At 48.0% G+C, this 19,886-nt stretch overlaps 1 protein-coding gene across 6 annotated transcripts in view; it reads right to left on the bottom strand.

Annotated features, from left to right (window-relative positions):
- The window catches only part of LRFN5 (leucine rich repeat and fibronectin type III domain containing 5), a 161,313-nt gene that overhangs the window by 13,532 nt on the left and 127,895 nt on the right, over positions 1–19,886 (bottom strand). Inside the window, exon 1 of one of the 6 annotated variants that reach the window (XM_078853425.1) lies at positions 256–461. The exons of the other annotated variants lie outside the window; for them this stretch is intronic. The gene's annotated coding sequence lies outside the window, so the exon portion shown is untranslated. Of the gene's footprint in view, positions 1–255; positions 462–19,886 lie in introns of those variants that run through there. 6 annotated transcript variants of the gene reach the window in all.

The following is a 19,886-nucleotide window of genomic DNA, read 5'->3' on the forward strand; positions in this document are numbered from 1 at the left end:
AGTCTCGGTGCTACCACGGGAAAAATGATGACACCAACAGGAGATGGTCACATTAGGCTGAGAAGAACCCCAATACAATGAATACATGATAACTATGATGGGCAGTCATAAGCCGTGGGTTTACTTTTTAATGGTGACAGGTGTCATCCATTAGCAAACAGCAGACCGGCACAGGATTCTTTGGTGGTTTATATGTTATTTGTTCGGTCTTATGGAAAGAGCAGGTGGATAACAGAGGCGCAGAATTTTACGTACTGTCAGCAGCGCATTTTGAAGACCCTGCCAACGCAACTCATTCTCGGACCTGCACCACCCGGTTATGCCTCTCCTTGGCCTCTCCTGAGCAGACATTGTCAACTCCTCCATTTTGGTGTGTCTTTGTGATACTGCTAAGTAGTCATCTGGGTGGGAAAGGAGTCTTGCACCTGTTTGTACAGACCTCGCAGCTGTTCAGCCAGTCTTCCTAAAAACGATAAGTGGAACATACAGGTCTACCCAACCCCTAAGCCCTTAGTGTTATGCGCAGAACAAACTCAAAGGAGTTTGTTGTCTACCATTCATAAATTGTTAACCATTTTGTTGGTGGAGAGCTAGATAAGTAGGGAACACAACCAAATTGTAGATGATTATCACTTTCTCCAACTCCCTGGGCAACAACACTGTATTCCCCTCACCCCCAGAAAATTCTGCCAGTACAATTACAGTCTTCGTCTTAGAGCTGGGTTCTAGCACGTCTCCGCACACCAGAATTACACAACCACTTCACCAGCCCCATAAATACACTACCATAAAGACAGTACATTTTAAATGGCCATAAACACACGGAGACCAGGGGGGTGAGCTAATAGCTTTTACTGAACCAACTGTTGTTGGTGAGAGAGACAGAACTTGGTCCAGTAACAAAGAGCACATCACCCACCTTGTCTCTCTAATAACCAGGGACGGGCATGGCTCCTGCACCCCTGCATATGCAAACAGACAAGACGTTTCACAGCTGTCCCAGGCTCAAAGCTTGTGAGCGTTTTTAGGCAAGCCCTGGGAACTTTGAATGGGGAACAATAATCCAGTCTGTCCATGAACTGGGAAATTAAATGGAATAAGAGTCTGTAAGATGCAAAGACAAGCAGTAAGACAATATCAAGCCCCTAAGTGCTGTTCCTCAGAATTGCTGAGCACCCACAAGTCTTTCTGAAACTAACATACGTGGGAGCTGTTCCAAACCTCTGACTCAGACCGCCAAGTCCCTCAGACAAGAGGGCTTCTTCACCTGACAAATTATCATTTAAAAAATGTACAGAGCCTTGAGGGTGTGGTTGATGATTCTTAGTGCTGATGACCATCTTCAACACATGATAAACTCCTGTAGAAGGTTTATTTCTAACAAACAGTCCATATACTGAGCTATCTGGTTATGATCTTGAATTAAAAAGTTCTTACTCAGCATAAACTGTTGCTAAATCATTTGTTACCCAAACAGTATTTGCACTTCTATGTAGGTGCTGAGGTTTTCCCCTCTAGCAAATTCCTTTTAGGCAGGTTGTATTTTTAAACAGAGGAGAGCGTATCACCCAGGGACTAGAAAATGGTCCTTCATCACTGAATCAATCTCTCAGCCAATGGCTCTCCCATAATACATGTGCTAGAGAATCAGTATTTATCTGACAACTGGAAAAGGATATAAAAACACATTTATTTTTTACAGCCAGCTGAGAGTGTAATTCTTTCTCTATAGAATCCAATGTTACACCAATTTATACTGGGCTCCTTCAGACCCAACTGGCCATTCTTGGACTATAAATGCACCCATTAAATTAGTTCCCTTTTCTGCTAGCCTTAAACTCATATGAAGCAGTCTGTTCCTGTCAACACCAGTAAAATTTTAGACTAAAACCTTTTGTAGCTCCATGGAGAATCGTTTTTGCATTAATTTTGACAGCAAGCAAACTTCAAGGATGATGTTTAAATACATTAAATACATTAAATTTCAGGCCTTTTTATGCAAGTAATATATGTTGGAAAGATTGTACTCCTGTAAATGGAATCAACGCGGTGGGAATTCACATAGTGAACAGAGACTAAATGAACACCATAATAATAACCTTTTTAGACAACAACTTAGAAGCTTAATTCACAATGAGCCTTGTTTGCACCTGTTTAGTACAGTTCATGTTATTTACTATGCAGCATGATTTAGTGTCCATAAATCTTTCCTCTGATATTGTTGTGTTGAGGCCAATAGCTATTAGAGCATGTCTGCATGTTTTCAACTAACATGCATCCAGGCAGCTTTGTTTTCATCCTGCATCCTAAATATTCTCATCATTGCTCGTGTGTCTGAGCATGCTGTTATTTATATAATAAAGCAATGACAACAATGTGCTAGGCATGTACAGATACCCACCACACACTGCACAGTGACACCCGGGGCGCACTGCACGGACACGCCCAGGGCATACTGCACAGAGACACCCAGGGCTCACTGCACAGACACAGCCTGGGGCACACTGCACAGACACACCCAGGGTACACTGCACAGGGGCACCCAGGGCACACTGCACAGAGACACCCGGGGCGCACTGCACGGACACGCCCAGGGCACACTGCACGGACACGCCCAGGGCACACTGCACAGACACCCGGGTCGCACTGCACGGACACGCCCAGGGCACACTGCACAGGGGCACCCAGGGCACACTGCACAGACACACCCAGGGCACACTGCACAGGGGAACCCAGGGCACACTGCACAGAGACACCCGGGGCGCACTGCACAGAGACACCCGGGGTGCACTGCACGGACACGCTCAGGGCGCACTGCACAGAGACACCCGGGGCGCACTGCACGGACACGCCCAGGGGCACACTGCACAGAGACACCCGGGGCACACAGCACAGACACACCTGGGCACACTGCACAGAGACACCCGGGGCGCACTGCACGGACACGCACAGGGGCACACTGCACAGGGACACCCAGTGCACACTGCACAGAAACATCTGGGCACACTGCACAGACACAGCCTGGGGCACACTGCACAGGGGCACGCTGCACAGCCACACCTAGTGCACACTGCACAGTGACACCTGGAGCACACTGCGCAGACACACCCAGGGCACACTGCACAGGGGCACCCAGGACACACTGCACAGACACACCCAGGACACACTGCACAGAGACACCCAGCACACACTGCACAGACACACCTGGGGCACACTGCACAGGGGCACACTGCACAGGGGCACCCAGGACACACTGTACAGACACACCTGAGCACACTGCATAGACACACCCGGGGCACACTGCACAGACACACCCGGGCACACTGCACAGACACACCCAGGGCGCACTGCACAGACACACCCAGGGCGCACTGCACAGACACAGCCTGGGCACACTGCACAGACACACCCGGGGCACATGATCCCGGCTCCAAATACCCAGCACTAGAGTGGCTCTCAAGAGGAGCAGGAGTGCACAGGTGCCGGCGGCTGCCATCCCCAGTCCCAGCATCCCCGCGGGTGAGGGAGGGCTGCCTTGGCAGAAGGCAGTGCAGGGTGGCGAGCAGGGGAGAATTGCAGCTGAGCGGAGTTCTGTCCCGATGCAGGCCCTGCAGCCTGTGCATGGGCCCTATGCAGAGCAGTGACCACCCAACGTCTGCAGCTGCCCCAGCGCCGTCCCAGCCGTTCTCACCAGTGTCCGTGTAAATGTGCTGATTGGACAGAATTGAACTCTCCACTGGCACACGTCAAAGCCGTCAACACGTTCAATGGAAAGTGGGCTGGGCTGTGGGTGGGTCAGGCTCCCGGGGCACTGCCTGCCCGCCCCGCCTGCCAGCTCCCCTGCCCGGTGGCCAGGCAGCTGGGTGCTGAAACGGATGGTTCCATTTGGCAGGAAATCCCGCAATGTCGACGCAGAACAAAGAAAGTGAAACAAACTGTCAACGTCCCAGAATTCCCATGAACCAGAGCTTCCCTTCCCTGGCCAGCTCCCAATGCCACCGCACGGGATATGCCTACGTGGGCGCTGGGGCTGGGATTCAAAGAGGCAAACCCGCACTAGATCTGCTCTCATTAGCACACTCAAAACAGAGTGTAGCGAAGGCTGTATATGGGGTAAGCTGCCCCCTGTATGTACCTAGCACCCCAGACAGGATTGCTCTCGGGGCGGCTCTCCCCTCCCACCACTCACAGTTACACTGCTAGGTCTAAGGCACTAGCTTGATTAGAGAGAGTGCAGGCAATTCTCCTCGAGCCGGAATGCACACCGCCGGGGGAAGTGTAGACACAATCTGGGACTGGACTGGAAGGAGACTCTGTATTGCTATAAAAACCAAGGGATGGGGCTGCTGCTCCTCACCCAGAAAATGCGGATATTGCTGAGGCCAGTTTGCAAGTCAGAGGGAAGATTCTGTGTTAAACCTCTCTCATAGGTATGTGTAACGTTTCCCACTGGCAAGCTCGAAGCCAGAAGAGCCTCTTGCCCCAAACGCCCTCAGATACGCCCCCGCTTGCCCTCGGCCATGCACGAGCACCCCAAAGGCCCGGGGCTGTGATGTGAACACAAACCCAGCCAAGGGGATTATAGCATTGCGGTCGGCACCCACAGGCCAGGGTCTCGGGCCTCCTCCCACACTGCTGTGACCTGGTGGCCAAAAGCAGCCGTGACTGGCTTGTTCTCTGCAATGGTTTGCTACCAGACTGTTTAATAACATTTTTAAAAATCGCAGTCTCTTGAGTGTTCTGTTATTTCTCTTCCTTTCCTGGCCCTTTCCCTCCAGCCATCTCTCGTTCAGTATTCCTAATAATGATCATTTCTTTCCCACTTTCGTGTGCCCAGCCCCCCTTCCCCATTGCCACTGCTCCCAAATCACCACAACTCCTGGCCTTTGGGAAAACAGCAACCCTTTGCACTGGTAATGTGCCGGACCTATTCTGAACCCTGTGCAGACATACAGATACATACAGATACGAGTGATGTCACTGCTGGGAGACCTGAGGCAGAGAGTGAAGTGACTTTCCCAAGGCCACATGGCACCTCAGTGGCAGAGGCAGGGTTTGAACTCAGAAGTGCCTGACTCCCAACCCTGTGCTCACTCCCCAGAGCACAGTAACTCTGTTGCTAGCTGGGGGCTGGGGCATGAGAAGGGTGCCTATCAGGACAGACTGGCAATCATCCCCTCTGCCCCCTGCCTTCTCCTCGCATGGTCCCTCCCCCATGCCCATGACTCCCTCCCCGTTTCCTGCTTCTGGCCCCTCCTTTCTACTCCCCTCCTCGTACTCCTGCTCCAGGCTTTCTCCTCCTATCTAAGTTGCCATTCCCAGCTGGCCTCTGGGGGGCTAAGTAGGAGAATATGGTCACCACATTAAACATCCAATCTTGAGTTAAAAATGGCCAAAGATGGAGAATCCACCATGACTCCTGGTCAGTTGATCCAATGGCTAATTCCTCTCACTGGTATAAAATGTATCCTTTACGTCCAGTCTGATTTTGTCTAGCTTTAGTCTCCAGTCATCGGATCGTATTGCACTGTTCTCTGCTAGATTGAAGAGCCCACTACCAAATATTTGTTCCCTGTGCAGATACTTACAGATTTTAATTAAGTCACCACTTCACCTTCTCCTTTGGCATCAGCATCAGCATCACACCCAGAGCTTGTGTTTGGCTGATTATCCACCATGACCCCCAAACTTTTTCAGAGTCGCTGCTTCCCAGGATAGAGTCCCCCGTCCTGTAAGAACAGCCCACATTCTATGTTCCTACATGTATACACTTATATTCAGCCAAATTAAATCACATTTTGTTTGCTTCTGCCCAGTTTACCAAGTGATCCAGAACACTCTGAACCAGTGAGGTGTCATCTTCATTAGTTCACACACCCTCCAGTTTTTTGTTATCTGCAAACTTTATCAGTGATGATTTCATGTTTTCTTCCACATTATTGATTAAGATGTTAAATGGCATAGGGCCAAGACCCAGTCCTTAAGAACATAAGAACGGACACACTGGCTCAGACCAAAGGTTCATACAGCCCAGTATCCTGTCTTCCAACAGTGGCCAAAGCCAGGTGCCCCAGAGGGAGTGAACCTAACAGGTAATGATCGAGTGATCTCTCTCCTGCCATCCAGCTCCACCCTCTGACAAACAGAGGCTAGGGACACCATTCCTTACCCATCCTGGCTAGTAGCCATTAATGGACTTAACCTCCGTGGATTTATCCAGTTCTCTTTTAAACCCTGTTATAGTCCTAGCCTTCACAACCTCCTCAGGCAAGGAGTTCCACAGGTTGACTGAGCTGTGTGAAGAAGAACTTCCTTTTATTTGTTTTAAACCTGCTGCCCATTAATTTCGTTTGGTGGCCCCTAGTTCTTATATTATGGGAACACGTAAATAACTTTTCCTCATTCACTTTCTCTCCACCACTCATGATTTTATAGACCTCTCTCCAGTGATGAGCTGCCAAAATCTTAACAACAGGTTCCCTCCTCACCCCACGAGGGGGTCGTTGCCCATCCCTGCCCCCCGGGACTCCTGCCCCATCCAACCCCCCCGCGTTCCTTGACGCCCCCCCACAGGACCCCTGCCCCATCCACCCTCCTCCCCTCTCCCCTGACTGCCCCCAGAACCGGGCAGGAGGGTCTCGTGGGCCACTGTAGTGGGTGCCCACCCCACACCTAAGATCCAGAGGCACCTGCCGGGGGGCAAGGGGGGGAGTCCCGGCGGTGCTTACCTGGGGCAGCTCCCAGGAAGCGTCCGGCAGGTCCCTCTGGCTCCTAGGGGCGGGGGAGCGTAGCTGGGGGGGAGCAAGGGGAGCGGCCGCTCCCCCCACTGATCACATCAAAAGTGGCACCTTAGGCACCGACCCCCTGGGTGCTCTGGGGCTGGAGCCCCCACGGGGAAAATTGGTGGGTGCAGAGCCCCCCCGGCAGCTCCCCGCCCCACGCCCGGCCCCAGCTCACCTCCACTCTGCCTGCTCCCCTGAACCCACCGCCCCGCCCTGCTTCTCCGCCCCCCCCCCCCCCGGCTTCCCGTGAATCGGCTGTTCAGCAGGAAGCTGGGAGGGGGCAGAGAAGCAGGCTGGGGCTTCCTGCTCAGGCCGAGGGTGGCGGAGGTGAGCTGGGGCGGGGAGCGGTTCCCCTGCCCCCCCCGGGTTACCTGCTGCGGCACGGGCGGCCCCCCTCCTCCCCCCCCCGGCCTGAGCTCACCTCCACCTCCCTGGGCCTGAGCGCGAAGCCCCCCGGCTTCCCGCGCCAATCAGCTGATTTGCGGGGAGCCGGGGGTGGGGGGCGGGGAGAAGCGGAGGGGGGGGCAACGCGTTCAGGAGCGGAGGTGAGTTGGGGCCGGGGGTGGGGCGGGAGCTGCCGGTGGGGGCTCTGCACCCACCAAATTTCCCCCATGGGTGCTCCAGGGTTGGAGCACCCGTGGAGTCAGCGCCTAAGGAGCCACTTTGGGCTGGTTAAATTTAGAAGCCCTTTTAGAGCCGGCTCTCCCTCGCGGAACAACCGGCTCTAAAAGGGCTTCTAAATTTAACAACGGTTCTAGCGAACCGGTGTGAACTGGCTCCCGCTCACCACTGCCTCTCTCATCTCCCCCCTTCGTCTCCTCTTTTCCAAGCTGAAAAGTCCTCGCCTCTTTAATCTCTCCTCATATGGGACCCGTTCCAAACCCCCAATCATTTTAGTGGCCCTTTTCTGAACCTTTTCTAATGCCAGTCTATCATTTTTGAGATGAGGGGGCCACATCTGTACGCAGTATTCAAGATGTGGGCGTACCATGGATTTATATAAGGGCAATAAGATAGTCTCCCTCTTATTCTCTGTCCCTTTTTTAATGATTCCTAACATCCCATTTGCTTTTTTGACCACTTCTGCACACTGCATGGACGTCTTCAGAGAACTATCCACGATGACTCCAAGATCTTTCTCCTGATTAGTTGTAGCTAAATTTGAAACGCACCGTGCAATGATGATTCCTCATTTACAATTACATATTGAAACCTACCTATTAGCCAGCCTTTAATCCACTTACCGTGCGCCACGCTGAATGTACAGAGTTCTAGCTTTTTAATCAAAATGTCATGAGGCGGCAAGTTAAATATCTCACAGCTGGTCTAAATGTCTCACATCAGCACGCTTGCCTTTCTCAACCGAACTTGTCATCTCATCAAAAAAAAAATCAAGTTAGTTTAACAGGATCTATTTTCAAAGCCCCTTTTGATTTGCATTAATTACATTATTCTTCTTTAGTTCACTATTAATTGAGGCCTGTATCCCTTATTTTGCCCAGGATCAATGCCAGGCTGACAGGCCAATAATTCCCTGAGTCATCGCATTTACCCTTTTTAACTATTGTCGCAGCATTCGCTTCCTTCCAGTCTTCTGGAACATCCCCAGTGCTCCAAGACATACTGAAAATCAACACTAACAGTCCAGTAAACTCATCAGCCAGCTCTTTTAAAACTCTTGGATAAAAGATATCTGTGTCTGATGATTTTAAAATGTCTAACTTTAGTTACTTCTGTTTACCATGCACCTGAGATATTAGTGGAATGGGTTGAATGTTATGACCATACCATGAGACTGCATCATCTGTTTTATTCCCAATTACAGAAGAGAAATATTTATTGCACATATCTGCCTTTTCTGCATTATTATTGATCATTCTTCCATGTCCTTCTTGTAACAGTCCAGTACCACTGTCAGGATTCCTTTCCCCCCCCCCAATATATTTTTAAAAATTCCTTCTTATTGTCCTTAAATCTGATGACCATAGATTTCTCCTTGTGTCCCTGTTTCCCTCATCAATTTTCTACATCTAATAACTTTTGAGTTACATTCATTACCATCAACTTCCCCTTTCTGCCATTTGTTATATATTATTTTTATTCATTTATTTTTTACAGTTACCTTCACTTCCCTTCTAAACCAGGTCGGTTTTTTAGCCAGCACAGCCTCCTTCCTCAGTTGTAGAACTATGGCTTTGGGGGCATCTAACAGGGTGTTCTTAAAAGATTCTTAATGATCATTCACATTTTTCTGATTAGATTCTTTCTCTCAGCTGATGTGGTTCATAATTGTTTTTAGTGTTGTGAAATTGGCCCTATTAAAGCATCACATAGACGGATCATTGGTCTGGACTATATTCTTTTTGCACATTATAAATGTGACAAGACCGTGATGGTTTGTACCAAAGTTAGTATTAATTTTCAGAGTTGTGACCAGTTCACAGATCAGAACGCCCAGCATGGCAGGAGGTGAGGGAGGAGCACACTGCCCTCTCTCCTACATGCCCGCCCGCTGTTTGGTTTCACAACGGAGGTGGGATGTCTCCAGCTCTGGGGCAGGCAAACCAACTTGCCGCGACACCGTGCTCTGCCCTGCACACGTGGGAAGAGCAGGCCCCCCCTGAGCTCCAGGGCTGTGACTGGGCAGGGCTAGCAGGGCTGGACTCACGACATGGGCAGAGCTAGCTAGGCAAAGGCTGGCTGGGTGTGCAGCATCAAAAGCAGTGTAGTAACTTACTCCCCTCCCTGCAAAGAGGAATTGACTCTCCGCTCTGCTCCTGGAATGGTCCAGCTGGGCACTGCCCTTCCTCGGGCACAGCACAGCAGGAGCAGCTAGCCCACTGACCTCCCAAGAAGTGACCACTGGTCACTTTTCCACCTCAGTCCCTGGAAAAATCATGGAGCAGGTCCTCAAAGAATCAATACTGAAGCACTTGCATGAGAGGAAAGTGATCAGGAACAGCCAGCATGGATTCACCAAGGGAAGGTCATGCCTGACTAATCTAATCGCCTTTTATGATGAGATTACTGGTTCTGTGGATGAAGGGAAAGCAGTGGATGTATTGTTTCTTGACTTTAGCAAAGCTTTTGACACGGTCTCCCATAGTATTCTTGTCAGCAAGTTAAGGAAGTATGGGCTGGATGAATGCACTATAAGGTGGGTAGAAAGCTGGCTAAATTGTTGGGCTCAACGGGTAGTGATCAATGGCTCCATGTCTAGTTGGCAGCCGGTATCAAGTGGAGTGCCCCAGGGGTCGGTCCTGGGGCCGGTTTTGTTCAATATCTTCATAAATGATCTGGAGGATGGTGTGGATTGCACCCTCAGCAAATTTGCGGATGATACTAAACTGGGAGGAGTGGTAGATACGCTGGAGGGGAGGGATAGGATACAGAAGGACCTAGACAAATTGGAGGATTGGGCCAAAAGAAATCTGATGAGGTTCAATAAGGATAAGTGCAGGGTCCTGCACTTAGGACGGAAGAACCCAATGCACAGCTACAGACTAGGGACCGAATGTCTAGGCAGCAGTTCTGCGGAAAAGGACCTAGGGGTGACAGTGGACGAGAAGCTGGATATGAGTCAGCAGTGTGCCCTTGTTGCCAAGAAGGCCAATGGCATTTTGGGATGTATAAGTAGGGGCATAGCGAGCAGATCGAGGGACGTGATCGTTCCCCTCTATTCGACATTGGTGAGGCCTCATCTGGAGTATTGTGTCCAGTTTTGGGCCCCACACTTCAAGAAGGATGTGGATAAATTGGAGAGAGTCCAGCGAAGGGCAACAAAAATGATTAGGGGACTGGAACACATGAGTTATGAGGAGAGGCTGAGGGAGCTGGGATTGTTTAGCCTGCAGAAGAGAAGAATGAGGGGGGATTTGATAGCTGCTTTCAACTACCTGAAAGGGGGTTCCAAAGAGGATGGCTCTAGACTGTTCTCAATGGTAGCAGATGACAGAACGAGGAGTAATGGTCTCAAGTTGCAGTGGGGGAGGTTTAGATTGGATATTAGGAAAAACTTTTTCACTAAGAGGGTGGTGAAACACTGGAATGCGTTACCTAGGGAGGTGGTAGAATCTCCTTCCTTAGAGGTTTTTAAGGTCAGGCTTGACAAAGCCCTGGCTGGGATGATTTAACTGGGAATTGGTCCTGCTTTGAGCAGGGGGTTGGACTAGATGACCTTCTGGGGTCCCTTCCAACCCTGATATTCTATGATTCTATGATTCTATGAAATGACACGAAGGGAGTTTCAGTTGACGACTCCAGTACGAGGACTATACGTATCCAGCATGTGCCTTTTGCCTTTGATTTAACCCCCTCCTGTCTAACACCTGAGACCGAGCCAGAGACCTCCAGCGCTGAGAGCAGGAGTCAGGCTCTGTAGCTGGGCGGTAACAGAATCACATCCTCTGGGAACTGGGCCCAGAGGGAGACGCAGAACATGCTCTGACCTGTTGGCGACACCTTCATTTGTCTACCCAAGTCATAAAGAGTTGGAAGCCAGGATGTCTGGGGTCTACCACTGGAGTCTCCTCAGACTAGGAAGGCTGCTGAAAATTCACCGAGCTATGGCAGCTGCAATATACTGCTCTGGAGGATTCACAATGATTGCTTAAAAAATACCCTACACTGTAATATGAGTGTAAGCAACGCTTGAAATGAAACCAAGTATTTACACAACTCCATGCCTGTGGTTTACAATCTGTAGATCCGGCAAAGATTAGCTGACATGTATAACAAGAGATCTTCGCTTTCTTCAGCTAAAACACATATCTTTGCCAGACAACCATCACAGTCAGGAGCCTTTGACTAGCTCGATCTGCCCATGGCATCATTTCTTGGCTGTAGGAACCGAAGGAAAAACCTTCAGCTTGCTGAAAGAGAGCAGAGTATTTTCTAATAGGAATTTTCTAGTCATGATGAAGAAAGGAAGGGATTCCAAACTCAGATGAGCTATGGGGGAGTAAAACTGCAATAATGATTCAGAGCTGAAACTTCTGTACCAAAAACTGAACAAGCTTGGCCCAGGTCCCCAAGTGAGGCAGCTGTAAACTCTGATACACATTCTCCAGTTTGTTTCTCTCCTCTTCACTTCCAGTCCTCCTCATGCCCCTTGTTGTCACTGATAACTCACAGATGCAGCATCACTGCAAAGCAAAGAACCATTTCAGAAAAGAGCTCATGGGTCAAAGCAAATCATGGCTTTACTGTTGCTATCCGCTTTGTAAACAATACATTTAAAAACCAACGTTTTCCTAAGTTAAGGAGACACACTGCTTTCATTGACACTCACATTGGCAGCCACACAAAAGGTCTGAGAAACTCAAATTCCTGAACTGATATTTGTAATTCCAACGAAGAGGCCATGCAAATGAAATGGATTTTTAAAAATCAGCTTCGAGATGGCATCTGATACTTGAAGCCATTCACTCTGTGTATTAAACCCTGAACTGCGGCCACATTTACACGGCCTTCTTGAACAGTCCTCCTCAGAAGCAGCATGATCAAATGAACCAACAGCCACTGGTTTGCCTTTTACTTAGCTGGACGTGAGAGTTTCAAATAGCCAATGTGCTGCCAAATTCTGCCAAATTCGCAGATTAAAAAAAATAGTCGTGATTAATTTCAGTTTTAATCATGCTGTTAAACAATAATAAAATACCAATTTAAATTTATTATAAATACTTTGGTTGTTTTTCTGCATTTTCAAATATATTGATTTCAAATTTCAATTACAACACAGAATAGAAAGTGCACAGTGCTCACGTTATATTATTATTTTTATTACAAATATTTGCACTGCAAAAAAGATTAGTCGAGGCAAGTCAAAGCATGAAGGGGCGCATGAATGTTTAGCAAACCTGGCACATAAATGCCTCGCAACACCAGCTACAACAAAGCCATGCGAACGCCTGTCCTCACTTTCAGGTGACATTGTAAATAAGAAGCTGGCAGCTTTGTCTCCTGTACATGTGAACAAACTGGTTTGTCTGAGCGATTGGCTGAACAAGTAGGACAGAGCGGACTTGTAGATTCTAAAGTTTTGTTTTTGAGTGCAGTTATGTGAAAAAAAAATCTACATTTCTAAGTTCCACTTTCATGACAAAGAGATTGCTGTACGGTACTTGTATGAGGTGAATGGAAAAATGCTACTTCTTTTCTTTATCTTTTTTACAGTGCAAATATTTGTAATCAAAAATAATAATGTAAAGCGAGCGCTGTGCACTTTGTGTTCTGTGTTGTAATGGAAATCAATACATTTGAAAATGTAGAAAAACATCCAAAAATATTTATAATAAATTTAAGTTGGTATTTTATTGTTGTTTAACAGGGCAATTAAAACTGTGATTAATTATGACTTTTTTAAATCTAGTTAATTTGTTTTGCATTAATCACTTGAGTTAAGTGTGATTAATTGACAGCCCTAATATACATAAACTATAAGATTGCCAAAGTTGCAAAATCAAGCTCTTAGAAGTCAGGAAATGCCAGAATGACAGTGGTCTGCTCAACCTTAATTCAGCCCCATTGTACACATGCATTATGTCACAGTCTATAACTACATGATCTTATGACTGGAGCACTGTCATGGATGCGTATAAACTGTTCAGGAAGGACAGGTACAGAAGGAAAGGTGGACGAGTTGCGCTGTATTTAAGAGAGCAGTATGATTGCTCAGAGCTCCAGTATGAAACTGGACAAAAACCTGTTGAAAGTCTCTGGGTTAAGTTTAGAGGTGAGAGCAACAAGGGTGATGTCGTGGTGGGCGTCTGCTTTAGACCACCAGATCAGAAGGATGAGGCAGACGAGGCTTTCTTCGGACAACTAACTGAAGTTTCCAGAGCATAGGCCCTGGTTCTAATAAGGGACTTCAACCACCCTGACCTCTGCTGGGAGAGCAATACAGAAATGCAGACAATCCAGGACGTTTTTGGAGAATGTTGGGGACAACTTCCTGGTGCAACTACTGAAGGAACCAACCAGGGGCCATTCCCTTCTTGACCTGCTGCTCACAAACAGGGAAGAACAGATAAGGGAAGTAGAAGTGGGTGGCAACCTGGGCAGCAGTGACCATGAAATGGTTGAGTTCAGGATCCTGACAAAAGGAAGAAAGGAGAGCAGCAAAATATGGACCTCGGACTTCAGAAAAGCAGAGTTTGACTCCCTCAGGAAACTGATGGGCAGGATCCCCTGGGTGGCTAATGTGAGGGAGAAAGGAGTCCAGGAGAACTGGCTGTATTTTAAAGAAGCCTTATTGAGGGCACAGGAACAAACCATCCCGATGTGTAGAAAGAATAGTAAATATGGCAGGCGACCAGCTCAGCTTAACAGTGAAATCTTCGGTGAGCTTAAACTCAAAAAGAAAGCTTACAAGAAGTAGAAATTTGGACAGATGACTTGGGAGGAATATAAAGATATTGCTAGAGCATGCAGGGGTGTAATCAGGAAGGCCAAGGCACAATTGGAGTTGCAGTTAGCAAGGGATGTGAAGGGTAACAAGAAGGGTTTCTACAGGTATGTTAGCAACAGGGAAAAGGTCAGGGAAAGTGTGGGCCCCTTACTGAATGGGGGAGGGAACATAGTGACAGATGATGTGGAAAAAGCTGAAGTACTCAATGCTTTTTTTTGCCTCTGTCTTTACAGACAAGGTCAGCTCCCAGACTGCTGCGCTGGGCAGCACAGTATAGGGAGGAGGTGAACAGCCCTCAGTGGTGACAGAACAGGTTAAGGACTATTTAGAAAAGCTGGACATGCACAAGTCCATGGGTCCAGATCTAATGCATCTGAAGGGGCTGTGGGAGTTGGCGGATGTGATTGCAGAGCCATTGGCTATTAACTTTGAAAACTCATGGCAATTGGGGGAGGTCCCAGACGACTGGAAAAAGGCTAATGTTGTGCCCATCTTTAAAAAAGGAAAGAAAGAGAAACCAGGGAACTACAGACCGGTCAGCCTCACTTTAGTCCCTGGAAAAATCATGAAGCAGGTCCTCAAGGAATCCATTGTGAAGCACTTGGAGGAGAGGAAGGTGATCAGGAACAGTAAACATGGATTCACCAAAGGCAAGTCATGCCTGACCAACCTGATTGCCTTCTATGATGAGAAAACTGGCTCTGTGGATATGGGGAAAGTGGTGGATGTGATCTATCTTGACATTAGCAAAGCTTCTGACACGATCTCCCACAGTATTCTTGCCAGCAAGTTAAAAAAGTATGGGCTGGATGAATGGACTATAAGGTGGATAGATTAATAATTTTGCCACCCCTAGGCCCTGAAATAATTGCTGCCCCCATATGAACTTGTGAACAGCAGTAACTGATGCAACAAAGGAATCTATTTTGCGCATTTTTGCTATCATTTCATTTTCCCTTTCTTTCTTTCATAGAATCATAGAATATCAGGGTTGGAAGGGACCTCAGGAGGTCATCTAGTCCAACCCCCTGCTCAAAGCTTTCTTTCTTTCTTTCTTTCTTTCTTTCTTTCTTTCTTTCTTTCTTTCTTTCTTTCTTTCTTTCTTTCTTTCTTTCTTGTAGCATTTTTTTTTAACTGAGAACCACTTAATTTCTTCCTTCCGGTCACACTATTAACATTCAGGATTGTCGCAGGTATGTTTACTTCATGGTGTCACGCCGTCATTGGTGGTTTCATTACGCTCTATGACTGGTAGAATTGCGGCATCACAGGTGCTTCAGTTTGGTGAGCAGTTACAATATGAACAAACGACGATACAGGCATCCAACAGACAGTGGGCTTGTGCAAAAATGTCATGATTACAAAAATGTTGTTATTATAAATTTGCTGCCCTAGGCCTAGGCCTTATCGGCCTAGGCTAATACGCCATCGACTGCACCCTCAGCAAGTTTGCAGACGACACTAAACTGGGAGGAGAGGTAGATACGCTGGAGGGCAGGGATAGGATACAGAGGGACCTAGACAAATTGGAGGATTGGGCCAAAAGAAATCTGATGAGGTTCAACAAGGACAAGTGCAGAGTCCTGCATTTAGGATGGAAGAATCCCATGCACCGCTACAGACTCAGGACCGAATAGCTCGGCAGCAGTTCTGCAGAAAAGGACCTAGGGGTGACAGTGGACGAGAAGCCGGATATGAGTCAGCAGCGTTCCCCCATTGCCAAGAACTCCAATGGCATATTGGGCTGTATATTAGGAGCATTGCCAACAGATCGAGGGAAGTGGTTATTCCCCCCTATTCGGCACTGGTGAGGCCTCATCTGGAGTACTGTGTCCAGTTTTGGGGCCCCCACTACAGAAAGGATGTGGACAAATTGGAGAGAGTCCAGCAGAGGGAAATGAAAATGATTAGGGGGCAGGGACACATGACTTATGATTCTATTCTAAATTACTTTTTTCCACAGGACACTGCCTTAGTCAGTGCACAAGATGGAGAGTGCTCACTGCCTGGGTAGCTATTCAATATATTTTAATTCTGCGTAGTCAAAGTGTGGCCCCAGATCCGCTGGCAATGCTACTAATAAAACAGCCCAAAATGCCGTTAGCCTTCTTGGCAACAAGGGCACACTGCTGATTCATATCCAGCTCCTCGTCCACTGTCACCACTAGGTCCATTTCCGCAGAACTGCTGCCTAGCCATTCGGTCCCTAGTCTGTAGCTGTGCCTTGGGTTCTTCCATCCTAAGTGCAGGACCCTGCACTTATCCTTATTGAACCTCATCAGATTTCTTTTGGCCCAATCCTCCTATTTGTCTAGGTCCCTCTGTATCCTATCCCTGCCCTCCAGCGTATCTACCACTCCTCCCAGTTTAGTGTTATCTGCAAACTTGCTGAGGGTGCAATCCATCCCATCATCCAGATCATTTATGAAGATATTGAACAAAACCAGCCCCAGGACCAACCCTTGGGGCACTCCACTTGATACCGGCTGCCAAGTAGACATGGAGCCATTGATCACTACCCGTTGAGCCCAACAATCTAGCCAGCTTTCTATCCACCTTATCGTCAATTCATCCAGCCCATACTTCTTTAAGTTACCGGCAAGAATCCTGTGGGAGACTGTGTCAAATGATTTGGCTATGGGGTGACAAGAATTGCATGCAGTATTAAAGTGGGTGTACCATGGATTTACATAATGGCATTATAATATTTTCTGTCTTATCATTTATCCGTTTCCTAATGGTTCCTAACATTGTTACCTTTTTTTTTTTTAATTCCTGCTGCACATTGAACAGATATTTTTTGAGAGAACTATCGGTGGCAATGGCTAACTTATATCCGCACATGGTGAATGCATAGTAGGAATTCTGTTTTCCAACATGCGTTACTTTGCACTTCTTACAATTGAATTTCATCTGTCATTTTGTTGCCCAGTCACCTAGTTGTGTGAGATCCCTTTGTAACTCTTTGCAGTCGGCTTTGGACTTCTGTCTTGAGAAATTTTGCACAGTCTGAAAACTATGTCTTACTGTCTCGCATGGTCTTTTTATACTGCTAAAATGGAAATTGATGCCAAATTCCTCCTAAAACCTAATGATGGCTGAGAACGAGTCCATGGAGCCAGGTGGCTTTGATGCTGATGAGGTTAAGCTGTGGCTCCCTCGCAGCACAGACCAAAGGGCTCCCTGTAAGCAGTGTTCTATAGAAATGAATGACTAGCTGCTGCCCTAATAACAAACTGAGGTCATATGAAAAGCCAATGAAATTGACATTATGGTCTGGAATCAATTCAGCGAGCAGGGGAATGAACTATCCCGAACACCACCGAGAAGTGATGCTCTTTGTCTCTGTGCCGCTTACCTCTCCTATTACTTCATTTCCCCCGCCCCAGCCTCCCACCTTTTATCAGAACAAACTGACTTCACTTGATGCAGCAGCAGCTGCCACGTCTCTGTGTTGGGAAGTTTAACCCGTTTTCATTTTGTGCATCACAACCGAGGGAGTCAAAGGGAAATAGCTTGTTAGAAGCCAACCTAGAAAATTAACAAAACAAGCCCAAGTCCTTTACAGCCAACATTTCAGGTAGCTGATGTGATCCGAGCACAGGGGGGGTCTCCCCGCATTGGAGACACGTTGCAGAAGCCGGTGTTCAGTAGGAATGAAACACAACAAACCCTAGTGGCTGCTGCTATTGCATCTGATCCAAATATTATCTGTGAGCACAGAGGTCAAGTCAGAAGGCTGTTGAACACACCTCCTGCCCCTCCAGTCCTTGAGAGAAGTATTGATCATCCAGGTCTTCACAAATAGGTAGAAGAGAGCAAAAGAAAGGCCGGGGCACTCCCTCCACTAGGAAGGGAGGGAAGGGGAGGGGAATTTTGTGGGCTTCCCTGGGGGACTTTCCCTCAGATTCTTTGAGCAGAGTTTTTCTCTCCTCACCAGAAGCAGGAGGGCATCCCGCCTGTGGAGCCGATGATCTACACTCTGCTGTAGGCCGGTGCCATCCATGGGATGGTTGTGCACCTCTGCACTGTCCCTGGGGGCTCTCGCATCCATTCATGGTTCCCTGGAGGCATGATGATAATGAATCTGCACTTCCAGGTGCTCCCAAACCGCACCCCTCCTCCCCCTCAGAGAGAAATCCCACAAAGGGGGACTGCGAAGAGCTAACTCAGTCTGAGGGCCGGGGGATGGAGGGCGTTTCACTTCGCCCCACCCCAGGACTCATTCCCCACTCCTGGATGCCTGGCCCCACACAGGTTCCTCTGTGGTGTGAAGGAAAGGGGAAAGAATGGTGTCCCTCCCTTCCGTGCGAGGGCGAGATCAGGGTGTAGGGGGCATCCCTGGGAGCACAGTGCAGCCCCAAAGGCCACACTCACTGGCATACCTCAGGCTGCTCCACTGATGCACAGCAGCTGTCCGTGGTGCTCAGGGGGCCAGTGAGGCTGGGCGCACGTGCTGCTATGAAGGGCAGCACAAGGTAGCCAGGGAGCTGTTGTCCTGCTAACAGACCTCACAGGAATCCGTCTCCCGCGGAAGAGAAGCAGCTGAGCAACGGTTGTCTCCTCCACCCCACTCACCAAACAGGGTCTGAACTCTGCTCACCAGGGACGTGTACCTTCAAAGCCTGCTTGGTACCCTGCGGTGATGAGGGTGAGGATGAGACCCTCACACTTCTCTAGCACCAATGACAAGAAGATCGGAAAGTGGTGCTCCTGCGCTCATTGAATCCACTCTTACAGCAGACCCATGAGGGTACTTTAGGTCAACTATTTTTGCCATAAAGAACAGGAGGACTCATGGCCCCTTAGAGACTAACCAATTTATTTGAGCATAAGCTCTCATGGGCTACAGCTCACTTCATCGGATGCTGTAGCTCAAAAGCTTGTGCTCCAATAAATTGGTTAGTTTCTAAGGGGCCACAAGTCCTCCTGTTCAGTTTGCGGATACAGACTCACACGGCGGCTCCTTTGACACCTGTCTTTGCCACGTTACAGGATGTGCAATTATGTGACCAGCCTGACATTACCCAGGTTACTAGTGGCGCTGGAAGAGAATTCAGGTCTCTGGCCTGCTGGGCCTGTGCTCTAATCTCTAGACCAAATTGACTCCCACGTGTTTTTGCTCATTCTGCACGGACCAGAAAAGATATCCTCAAACCATGTTAAAACAGGTTTGTCATAAATATAAAGGGAAGGGTAAACCCCTTTAAAATCCCTCCTGGCCAGAGGAAAAATCCTCTCACCTGTAAAGGGTTAAGAAGCTAAAGGTAACCTCGCTGGCACCTGACCAAAATGACCAATGAGGAGACAAGATACTTTCAAAAGCTGGGAGGAGGGAGAAAAACAAAGGGTCTGGGTCTGTCTGTATGCTGCTTTTGCAAGGGATAGACCAGGAATGGAGTCTTAGAACTTTTAGTAAGTAATCTAGCTAGGTATGTGTTAGATTAGGATTTCTTTAAATGGCTGAGAAAAGAACTGTGCTGAATAGAATGACTATTCCTGAGTGTGTGTCTTTTTTGTAACTTAAGGTTTTGCCTAGAGGGATTCTCTAAGTTTTGAATCTAATTACCTTGTAAGGTATCTACCATTCTGATTTTACAGAGGTGATTCCTTTACTTCTATTAAAAGTCTTCTTGTAAGAAAACTGAATGCTTTTTCATTGTTCTCAGATCAAGGGTTTAGGTCTGTGGTCACCT

Source organism: Lepidochelys kempii, chromosome 6 (assembly GCF_965140285.1).
Source record: "Lepidochelys kempii isolate rLepKem1 chromosome 6, rLepKem1.hap1, whole genome shotgun sequence".
NCBI classification, from domain to species: domain Eukaryota; kingdom Metazoa; phylum Chordata; order Testudines; family Cheloniidae; genus Lepidochelys; species Lepidochelys kempii.